Here is a 12153-nt window from a genome sequence, read left to right on the forward strand (position 1 = left end):
CACAATGACAGATGAGAACTGCAGCCTTGACCAACATCTTGATTTCAGCTCAGTGAGACTTTAATCCAAGAATTCAGCCCCACCAAGCCTAGACCTCTGGTTTACAGAAACTGAGACAATAAATGTGTTGTTTTAAACAGCTAATTGTATGATAATTTGTTATATAACAGTAGAGAATGAATACAAGTCCTTGCAGCAGTGAGGCATAGTAGTAGGCGGTGGGATTATACAAATGAATAAATCATAGTCCTTGCCTTTGAGATACTCGCTATCTGTTAAGGAGCAAGGAAAGACAAGTGAATAAAGCACAGCATAGTGCAGTGAGGGCTGGAACTGACACATGTAAAATGGTACCAGGTGGGGAAAGTAGCAGAAATGATTCACAGAAGCTTGGACTTAAGCTAGGTCTTGATGGCTGAACAGAAGCAATGGGTGAGGATTGGGAGTGCGGAGGGTATTCTATAAGGGAACCGTATATGTAAAATATGAGGGTGTGAAAGGACACAGATATTCAGGAAATGGCAGGTGGCTTTGCGTGGCTAGAGTAAAGGGAAGGAGAGTGAAGGAGATGAGGCTGGCAAGGTATATTGGGATCCACATTGCGAAGGCCTTAGCTAATGGGCACTTGCCCCAGCAGCAGTCGCCTCCCGTGCTTTCTGCCTTTATCCATAGTCAGTCCTTCTGGCTCCTGATTACTCAGGGATGTCTGGCCTGAATAGATACCTAGAAACATGGCATCTAAAAGGTGGTTTGATTATCCCACTGTTGACAAGTGTCAGACAGTGTTATGTCACCTATTACTGTCATTACCTCAGCCTATTGCAGTCCTTCTTCCTGTCCTTAAGGATACTGAGCTAAAGAGTCCCTTCTAGTAGTCCTGCAGGACGTTCCCACTCTCAATACAACTAGGGATGCTATAGACAAGATTCTTCACTTGTGTGTCTGGGTGTCCTGTGTTCATTCGTGTCTTCTCCAGGCAGAGTGAGAGTTGTGTAGCCCCTGGGTCCTAGGTTGTTGATCCTTCTCCTGGACCACCAGTAGGAAAGCTTCCAAGAGTTTCAATGTCTGCTCAGCTAAGATAGAGAAAATCCATCGTTTCCCTTCAAAAAACATAGCTGGCCAGAAAGCCAGACACTTGTTGTTTTGGAGCACTTCCTACCTGAGTATGACTGTGTGGTTATGGTGTACAGGAAATGCAGAGACTAAAGGTAAAACAGTACTTCAACAACAAATTTCTGACACTAGAGTATCAAACAAACAAAAATCCCATGATATAGGATGTTCAAACCAAAGTATTGACTAAGGCACTATGAAACAATAGATGCTACATTTCAGGGAAATGCCAGATCACATGGAGGATTATTATGGACCTGAAAGAGAGGATCTTTGGAGGAGTTTTTTAAAAAAGAAGAAGTGTTCTCACTTACTTTCTACCAAAGTGAAAGAAAGGTTGGGAATCACTTCATATCAAGAGGGAGGGACATAAGTTGAACTCACTGGAAAGCAAATGTACGTCCTTGGGTAGGAAGAACATAATGGACTAACTCTCATGAGAAATCAGACAAGATAGGTTAGCAAACAGTTCTGGCTGTAGAGTGAAGGCAGCCAATGCTGTTTCTCTGAGTTTGTCCCAGGGAAGTGTGTCTGTGTGTGTGTGTGTGTGTGTCCTTATGGACCAGATATGAACCAAATGTGAAACGGGACTGGTATGAGGGCACCTTCATTGCATGCAGGCCTTAGAAGGGGAGACCCATATGGGAACACTGGGTTCCTAGGGGCTGAGGGGTCTGCTTAAATGGAGAACCCATTTGCCCAAATCAGGGAACTGCAGGCAAGACATCACCAGTATTGGGTTCAGTCTCCCAAGAACCTGCAACAGCCTCTACCAAGTGTGGTCTGGTTTAACTGTTTATCAGGTCCAGAAAGTAGGCCAGTGGACAACTCCACCACTGAAAATAGAACATTCTCATCCCTCTCCACTTCTGTCTTCTCCCATAGCAACCCTAGAAGGATCAAGAAGCTACAGGAGCAAGCAGAGGAAGACACTCCCCTTCCTAAGCTACCCACCCATACATGGCTTCTCAGTAGGGAAAAAGTTACAACTTAACTTTAAATCAAGTTCTGAGTTTTGATTATGACATGGAATTAGATGCACCAAAAACAATTTCAAGTGAGTTTGGGGCCTTCTGTTGCCTGAGAATGCTCAAGGGTCCTGACGTGGCCTGTTTGTTTTTATCCTAAACAATGAAAAATTCATCTACCAAATATATAGGGAAAGAGGGAGACAGAAAGATGCTTTCTGAAGGTATCCTATATTTAGAGTATTGGTTACATATACTTAATGTTGGTTTTAACCTATAGATCTTCAATGAACGTACTCATCAATTCTTATTTCAGAGAGGAATATGGTCGTGTGACTAGGAATTCTGAAGATCTTCAGCAAACCCATGGGTCCCAACAGTTGGCAAAATGAAAGATAGATACCTAGAAACATGGCATCTAAAAGGTGGTTTGATTATCCCACTATTAACAAGTGTCAGACAATGTTATGTCACCTATTACTGTCATTTTCATGTGATGTTTATAGCAGCAATTACTTTTCCTTTCTGAAATTATGTTTCCAAGGATCATTTTTTCTTTTTATGTAAAGATTAATTTTGATATACGAAGCTCATCATTCACCTCCAAAGTAAAAAGTGATACAACCTTCCTGTTTTTTTCCCCTTCAAGCTAATGCTTTAAGAAGGAGTGGAATAAACACTGAGTTTGGGACTTCATATTGCTGCTCTAGAATAGTTCCTCTTTCTTCCACATGTCTCCTCATAACATTATGGGCTTACTGAAACACATAGCTCATTGGCCAGTTTATTGCAGGAAACAAGGGTATATGTACTCAGACCAGGGTTTTTTAAATAATCAGCAATCTCATGGACATCTGACAGTAGGAATCACAATACAGCCGGGCTTCAGAAATATGACTAAAGAACCACCCAAAACTGAAACATCACCCTTTCACAGTGCCTTGGCTTATTTTTTTCTGTTCTCTTCTGGTTCATAGCTCCCCTGCTTATACACAGTATCTGCTTCCTCATAGCTGCAGCCTGCTCATGTCCATTATTCCTGCTGACCTTTCTTATCAGCAGTACAGCAGCCTGAGCCTCTCTGGCTTCTCTATTCTGAAATCCTAAAAGAGGAATTTTATTCAGCTTATATTTTACAACCAGGCACCCATGTCCTAAGTTGGCTAACCAAATCTATAGACGGAGCCACCTTAAGGACAGAAGCCCATCCCTGGGACAATTGGCTATGGAGGCCAAGATCATGTGGTATGCAAATCACAGTCACTGCCCAGTTGGCAGAGGCTAGAAGCAGGACAATGACCAGCAACTCTGGCACACCTCCAAAATGCTTAAGAGTGTGTTATTCTACCATACTAAAGAGAAGTCAGGAGGAACACATTGGTAAGTTCCTTTATATCCTGCTCCATAGGAGTAATGAGGACATGAACCAAGGCAATAGGAGTCAGAAAGAGATTAACAGGAGATGTTCAGGAGTGAGGTTGACAGAACTTCATGACTGACTGGAGGGGTGGGTAGAGATGGGGAAAGGGGAGTAGAGAGAAAGCATGGAATCTGGGATAACTCCCAGTTTTCTTGCTTACACTATTGGGTGAATCCTGATGCTTTTTATTCCCTGAGACAGAGAATATAAGAGTAAGGAAAAGTTAACTTTTGCTTGTGCTTGGTAGTTGGGAAAGATGAGACATGCTGAATTCTCCATGCTGTGGGATATCAAGGTAAAGATTAAAGTTAGAAGTGCAAAACAAAGGTCGGGGTTAAGGTCTACATGTGAGAGCCCACTGAGCATGGTTGGAACTGTGGCCACCTGACATATGAGGAGAAGAGCAATCTATTCCCAAACCCTGGAGAATACTGATCTTGACCCATGGGAATAGAGAAAGTTGCCAGTGAAGGAAAATGAGAGAGTGGTGGTAGAACTAGGAATGAGAGAAGCTCATCCAGCTTATATTACATGAAGCCTTTTGTTATGATTTGATAGTGGCAGGTATTATTCCAAGCACTGGGGATAAAGCAACAAACAAGATAGCTGGGATTCCTGCTCTCAGAGTCTTGCGTTCTAGGGGAGAGACAGACAATAAAGATTTTGTATCAATGGAAAAAAATAATGAAAGTCAGGGAGGAGCATTTCCCAGTGTAACTGACAGTATCAAATAGCAAGAGAGTTAGGATGAAGACTGAAAAGAAGACATCAGATTTGAAAATTTAAAAATCAATGCTGCTATAGGCAGAATAGTCCCCAAAGATATTCAGGTCCTAATTCCTGGAACCTGTTACTTACATGCATAAGGAACTTCACAGATGCAATTAAGGATCTTGAGATGAGAAAACTATCTTGAAGTATCCAGGCAGGTCCTAATGTAGTCAAGGTGTCTGTATAAGCGGCAGTCAGAGATTTGACTAGGGAAAGGATGTAGGAGATTCGACAGTGGAAGCAAAAGGCTGGAGTCATACAAGAAAGTGGCCATGAGCCAAGGAATGGGAATGGCCTCCAGAAGGAAAGAAAAGCAAAAGTAAACAGATTCTCATCTACAGCCTCCTGAAGGAGCAAGTCCTGCTGACACCTTGACTTTATGAAACTGATTTCTGACTTCTGGACTATAGAACTATGAGAGAATAAATTTGTGTTGTTTTAAGCCAAGTTTATGGTAATTTGTTACAGCAGCAATAGGAAATGAATACAAATGTTGACTTGACCTTTTTGAGAACAATTTTGGTGGAGAGGGAAGAGGTAAACTGAAAGAAAATTGCAGTGGGATGAGGACTGAAAGGTACAGAAAAGACAGCAGAGTATCCATCTTTTAGGAAGTTTTTCTTTATCTCATTCGACCCTCTAAGAAAAGACATTCAGAAAGGAGCTAAAGATCAGAGGTAATTTATTACTTCAGCACCCAAAAATGGCAGGCATTGTTGGGGCAGTACCAGAATGAGGCAACCATAACCTTTTACCTGTCTTTTGGCTGAATTGTGAGCCAGAGAGACACTGGAGAGTAAACCGTAGCAACCCATCATAGTCCACAGATACATGCACCAGACCCATGACTCTTGTTCACCATAGAGACAGGATACTTTGATGCAGTGACCCAAAATCCTGCATGTGGAATAGATCTGGTATCTCTCTATTGACACAGAAATCCGTGTTGAGCATGGAGACATCATCAACAGAGAATGGCCTCTTTTGCTTGGTCTTCAGTTGAGGCACTGACATTTTGTATTTTACCTCCCCTCTCAGGTTCAAAGATGACCACCAAAGCTAAATCTCTGAATTCTAAAGCCTACAAGGACATAAAGCTTCAGGGAAAAGGGGAAAATATTAATATTAATGTCATACAAAAGATGGAGAAGCAGCACGTAGGAGAAGTGCCAGCTAATGGATTAGGAGTAATAAGAATTCAGCCATAGTCCTATGCTGAGAGTCATGGGCATCCCTTCCTTATGATGAAATGATATATTTGAACTGAATTCCTGAAGGAAAACTTTCTACCCTTAGAATTATGGTAGGCCAAATATTAGTTGGGACTTTTATTAATGATTTCAGAACACCAAAAAGTTTAGATGATACAAGTCAAAGGCAAATTGAGCCCATGGCCTCATTGTGCTACTTAGAATGCACTGTGGCCCAACTCCCCTCGGAAACCCTGATTGCTTTGCTGCAGCATTGCATTGCACAGAAGACCTCAGTGGTGATCCTGAGTCCTCACAAGGTCAGCCCATGGCCTGGCCACCAAGACAAAAGAGAGAGAAACAAATTTTAGAAAACACTCCCTTAAAAATGAGTTAAAATGTACATTTGCATCATAAAACTAGGTTAACTGCCACCTGAGAAAGTCCTGTATTCAAAAAGACTTAATCCTAGACCAGGTAAGTGAGGCAGTTGCTGTATGTTCTTTGTTATGAATTTAATGCTTCAAAGAGAAAACGGACATAATTCATAATCTGGGTAATAAAGAGATGTCAGAAGTTGGGCAAGAACTGCCAGAGGAGCTATGTTTTAGGATTCCACTCCACTTCATTTTGTGTTTTCTTGTAAAGGTATTCTCAAAATTAGGGCAGTTTTACTCTTTTAAGGTCAGAGGAGATTAAGATATTTAGAAATCATAGATTGTGGGATTTATTACCATTGTGATTGCTGACTTCTAGTATCAGCCTGTTGTTCCGCATGGCATCTCCCATCTTGGAAACTAGCAAGATTCCTGAATTTGGCAATGATCCTGCTCTGTGACACATTCTCAAGTTAGGGTTCTTACCAATGTCAGATTTCACTAGGCCAGTAATAAAGGAAAGGTTGAGAGAGCAAAGGATGTCACTAAGTTGACACCTAACACACAAAACAACCTGTTGGCTGGCAGGCACTAGCCAGCACGTTCAGGGTGCTCACAGCCTTTGAGTTGGAAAGATAGTCTTTTAAGCCTCCTTACCTTACCAAATAACTTTAGTAGGTAAAATTTAGTTATTCCCTCCCACTTCTGTTCTACTCATTTAAAGCAGTGATTTTTTTTTTAATTTACGTATATGTGACTACATGGAAAATATATTACTATGTTTCTTGATTTTTTTTTTTTTTTTTTTTTTTTTTGAGACAGAGTTTCGCTCTTGTTACCCAGGCTGGAGTGCAATGGCACGATCTCGGCTCACCGCAACCTCTGCCTCCTGGGCTCAGGCAATTCTCCTGCCTCAGCCTCCTAAGTAGCTGGGATTACAGGCACGTGCCACCATGCCCAGCTAGTTTTTTGTATTTTTAGTAGAGACGGGGTTTCACCATGTTGACCAGGATGGTCTCGATCTCTTGACCTCGTGATCCACCTGCCTCGGCCTCCCAAAGTGCTGGGATTACAGGCTTGAGCCACCGCGCCTGGCACTTTCTTGATGTTTTATGACTTGTACACAAAGTGAGACCACCAGATGCCTTTAAGAAAACTAAAGGACACTGCTATCATTCTAACTAAATTGTCCAGAGGAGGAAAGAAGAGATGAGTATGAATACTTAGGAAGAGGCATCACTTCATCGTGGGTATGAAGCCTATAATTATGTGCAATTCCCTACTTAGACTTTTTAGTTATGCTGAACATTGAAAAAAAACTAAACAATGGGGAGTAGCAAAGAAAAAGGAGGAAATTTAAACATTCAACAGAACACATTCATCTAAATGGAGACATCGCCTCACCGTAAGGGGGCAGTTAAGGGTTTGGTAGTCCTGCTCACTTGCTATTGTCAAATCATTTATTTTAACCATGGATTTGGGATTTTTATAAGTCTTCATTATTATTTTGAAGTCAAGAATGGTCCCTTCTGCTCACAAAACATGATCGCTTGTCATTATTCTTTTAATGCTCTGACTGGTTTTGCATATCTGAAAAAGATAAATCTTTAAAACTTGGAAATAAATCTTTTTCCTCCCTGCCAAATCCATAATATGATCCCTTTCTATCACTGACAGCACCATCAGATAAGTGGACGTGCCTTGCTTGGTTAGAAGGATGCTGTTCTTTCCAGCAGGAACAAGAATGTAGTTATAGACCCAGCCTAAGATATGTTTAGGGCACGTTGTTACAGATTCTTTTTGGTTCTGTTCTAGAGGTACCTTCTTAAATTTGACATTGGAAATGCTCATTCAGGACCAATGTCCCCCACAAATCAGGTGTCCCACAGGCGGGAAACATCTTCAGGACTTAGGAGGAGGTCGGAAAACTTGGGCTGCGGCAGGAGACACAAAGACAAGAGACTAAACAAATACAACCTCTTCCAGATTCTTAGGATCTTCCTCTGCTTCTCAAACTGGAGATGAGTTTACCCCAAAATTGGTGCTCAGAACAAATAAGGAGGCAAATCTGAAGATGTGTAAACCACAGAAAATTGGAGGCATGAGAAAATGAAATCTGGGATTCTGTAACAGTACCAATATTTGTTGTTCTCTTCCATCATTTGTAAGTAAAATGTGAAATAAGACAAAGGGAATCAGTTACACTATCTAAAGTTGTATCATATTTTCTACTTTTCCCCAGCTTTTATTTTTAAAAATATGTATTTTATTTTATTCTTTCAGCAATCCCATGATCTAAATAGGGCAGGTATTACTATCCTTATTTTTGAGATGAGAACAGTGAGGCCCAGAAAGAGGAAATGACTTTATAAGGTTATACAGTGAATCAGACAGCCCAAGGAATAATAAATAACCAGTTCTGCTCTTATTTAATCCAGAACATTTCCCTTCCTGGCTTTAAGCATTCCTCTCCTCTTTCTCCCTTTGGTGGTTCTCCTTTGAACATGATCCCTCACCAACTGTGGATGAGTCCATGTTCAGAGTTGCAGAGAACTGTTGTTTAAAGATCCCCCAAGGGGCCCTTTTCGTTGCTTACCCACCAAGCCCCTGTGATGGAAGTCCCTTAGAGGCAGCTGCTGGGATTCTTCTCACCTGAGACTGCTGTAATTAGCTCTGCTAACAACTGTGATCTGTGATTGAACATGGCTTGTCATAGTCATTGTTCACTGACAGGCACAGATAAGAGCTGCATCTCAGTGAGTGGTGTTCTAAAGGGTGTTCTCCACTTGATAAACTCCTGTAAGACACTTGTCAGGGTCACTCTTCTCAAACTCAGCTAGCAGCAGGCAGTGTCACAGTAACACCTTCCAAAACCCACAAAAGAGGCTTTAACAGATCCCCAGGGAGTGCACCGCCGTGCGCTGGAAGAGACTGTTTCTATTTCGACCTTGCCCAAGATTTGCCTGTCCCTCCTTCTAATAAAAAACATAGGTGTGGCCTTGCATGATTAAGAGAAAAGGCAGTCTTTGTCTTCCTGATCCTTGAGACTCCACGGTTTCAGATATTCCCCATAAGAACACTTGTAAATGAAAGTTAAAATGGGTGATATGTTCAGCCTATGCTTTTTTCAGCCAGAGCCTACACTCTTATTAGAAGCAAAACAAAATACTGCTTATGAACACCTGCTGGTGAGGACAGAGCCAAGAGGTAGTGTGGGCGTTGGACAGGAGGTGTTGCCCTGGCAGTAAATCCAAGTTGCTCACACCAAAGGAAGTGTTTCTAGGGAAGCTATCTGAGCAAGAGGTAAATACTTAGTCATCCAGAAGAGTCCATAAATGACTGGCTGTTTCACCTTCAACAAGGGGAGGCCTGATTGGAAAGTGCTCACAGAATGGTTAGATTGCATTTCTGTCTTCAATCCATATTTGATCCACAATATACATTCCTTTGTTAAGAAATTTAAGAAATTTGATTACTATACTTATTTTTGAGATGAGAACAGTGAGGCCCAGAAAGAGGAAATGACTTTATAAGGTCATGTCCTGTCTGTGATCAAACCCTTGTTAACAGATGCAAAAAGCTACAATTTGGTTGTTGGACATTATTTTAACAAAAGTTTTTACATTCAGAATAACTTATCAAAAAAGGACCCATGCCCTTTTGTGGTCCCAGATAGTGTGCTGTCCAGTTTCCATGCTTTTCCACCTACTCCCCAGGGCCATCAGGGAGCAGGTGAGCTTAATGATTATACTTCTTAACCATTTCTCAAATGTGCATCCTTGGTCGGGCGCAGTGGCTCGCACCTGTAATCCTGACACTCTGGGAGGCCAAGGTGGGAGGACTGCTCAAGCCCAGGAGGTAGAGACCACCCTGGGCAACATAGTGAGATCCTGTCTCTATTTTAAAAAATCTGTCTCCTTGTTTCAGTCCTCACTGCTGTTGCAGTAGTTGAAGGCTTCTTCATCTCTCACCTATACAGTGCAATGCGTTTGCCTCCTAAATGGCCTACCTTACTCACTGTCCTCCCACGCCATGTTCCATCTACCTCATCACCACTTTTAATTATCCTTCCAAATCACAGGTCTGATCATCCACTCACAGACCTGTCACGGCTTTACTTTGCCTCCAAAAATGAAAACCAAACCACATAACAGAATGGCAGTAAAAGCCCTGCATCTAGCTTCCATCTACTGTAACCCTCATGCATCCTAAACTCTATTCCAGATAACCTGCCCTTGCATGAAAATACCCTCACTTTGAGTGTCTCTTTGAGTATACCTTCCCTCCTTTCATCCCAGCATCTTAAGAAAAAAAATCACCCTTTTTGAGTCAGCTCAAATGTGATTTCCTCCAGAAAATTTCCCACCACTTTCTTCCAATCTGAATCTCTTTCCTCCAAGTTCGTAGAGCTCTATCTATCTATCATCTATCTATCTATCATTGATTGTCTTTATTAAGAGATACAATTTGCATATCATACAGTTCACCCATTTAAAGCATACAATTGAATGGTTTTTTGTATAGTCGACAAAGTTGTACAGCTGTCACCACAATCAATTTTAGGACATTTCATCACTCCAGAAGAAACCCTGTACCCACTAGCAGTCCCCCATTTTCTCCATCCTTCCCCATCCCCAGTCCTAGGCAACCATCTGTTTTCTGTCTCTACAGATCTGCCTGTTCATGACATTTCATATCAATGGAATCACAAAATATGTGGTGTTTTGTGACCAGCTTATCTTACTTAACATAGTGTTTTTGGTTTTGTTTGTTTGTTTTTGAGACAGAGTCCTGCTCTGTCACCCAGGCTGGAGTGCAGTGGCACGATCTCAGCTCACTGCAACCTTCACCTCCCAGGTTCAAGCAATTCTCCTGCCTCAGTCTCCTGAGTAGCTGGGACTACAGGCATGCACCACCACACCTGACTAATTTTTTTGTATTTTAGTAGAGACGGGGTTTCACCATGTTGGCCAGGATGGTCTCAATCTCCCGACCTCATGATCCACCCACTTCAGCCTCCCAAAGAGCTGGGATTACAGGCATGAGCCACCACGCCTGGCCAGGATAGTGTTTTTAAGACCCATTCATGCTGTAGTATGTATTAGTACTACATTCCACTTTATTGTTTAATAATAATGATAGTTTATTGTATGGGTATATCACGTTTGTGACTGGCTTCTCTCACTTAGCACAGTGTTTTTAAGATCCATCCATATTGTAACATTATCAGTATACATTCCATTTCATTGTTGGATAATAATAATAGTTTATTGTATGGGCATACCACATTTATTCATTTATCATTTGATGGATATTTGAATTGTTTCTACTTTTTAGCAATTATGAATAATGCCTCATCTAACACTTTGATTATACCTTCTATTATCATATGTGTGGCTTCAGGTTTTTGGTTGGTTGGTTGCTTTTGCCTGTGTCTGCTTTTATCACTCGATTATAAACTTCTGGAAAAAAATCATTATTTTCACTCTGAAATCTCCATACAGCAAGTATTCAATAAGTGTTTAGCAGATGGATGAATGGGCAGATATTATAGGTTCTTACCATGTTGATTATGAACAAGTACAAAGAATTCAGAATAAAAACATTAAACACAGTAATAACCCAAGGATGCACCAGTAAATATACCCAGTAAATTACAACTTTCAAAAACTGGCAGTTCTTAAATAAACTTTAATCTCTGCACTATTTCCTGGAATTTCACACACGGTTATTACAGTTGATTATTTCAGGGAGGCCGGTCCTCTTCTAATAATAGTTGTGAGCTAGCTGGACAGAGGCCTGAAAGACACTAGACTTTCTCTCCTGAATTAACTCCACAGTGTTTTGTTGTTACTCTTGACTTGACTGACGTTACTCTTCTAGCCTAGAGTAGTGGTTCTCAACTCTGGCTGAGCATCCAAATCCCCCACAGAGATTTTTCAAGGCATAACTATCTAAGTCCCACTGCCCAGATTATGTTTCTGTCAGTTGAGTAGGGGCCGATGTGCTCACATGTTCTAATAACTTTAGAGACATTTCTGATGCATAGTCAGGTTCAAGATTAACTATTTCGAAAGTCACTCTGAGGTTAAAAGAGAGAGAGAATTAATCTTATGTACCACGTATGAGCACTTTACTCCTGGAGAGTATTTTACTCATCCTGGGATCATACCCATTAATACTACCTAACATTTCTAAGATACTTTTTATTTAGAAAGAGCTTTGCAGTCATCTTTTATTAGCTAGGCTTGCATGCTGGGTGACCTTGTACAAATCATATAATCCCTTTGTGTCTTAAATTTCCTCATATGTAA

General features: G+C 41.2%; 1 pseudogene; it reads left to right on the forward strand.

The window, feature by feature from the left end:
* The first annotated feature begins 4 nt into the window (after window positions 1-4).
* LOC141584912 (glutaredoxin-like protein C5orf63) lies at window positions 5-2248 on the forward strand (annotated as a pseudogene).
* The last annotated feature ends 9905 nt before the right edge of the window (window positions 2249-12153 follow it).

This window comes from Saimiri boliviensis, chromosome 1, assembly GCF_048565385.1.
Source record: "Saimiri boliviensis isolate mSaiBol1 chromosome 1, mSaiBol1.pri, whole genome shotgun sequence".
NCBI classification, from domain to species: Eukaryota; Metazoa; Chordata; class Mammalia; order Primates; family Cebidae; genus Saimiri; species Saimiri boliviensis.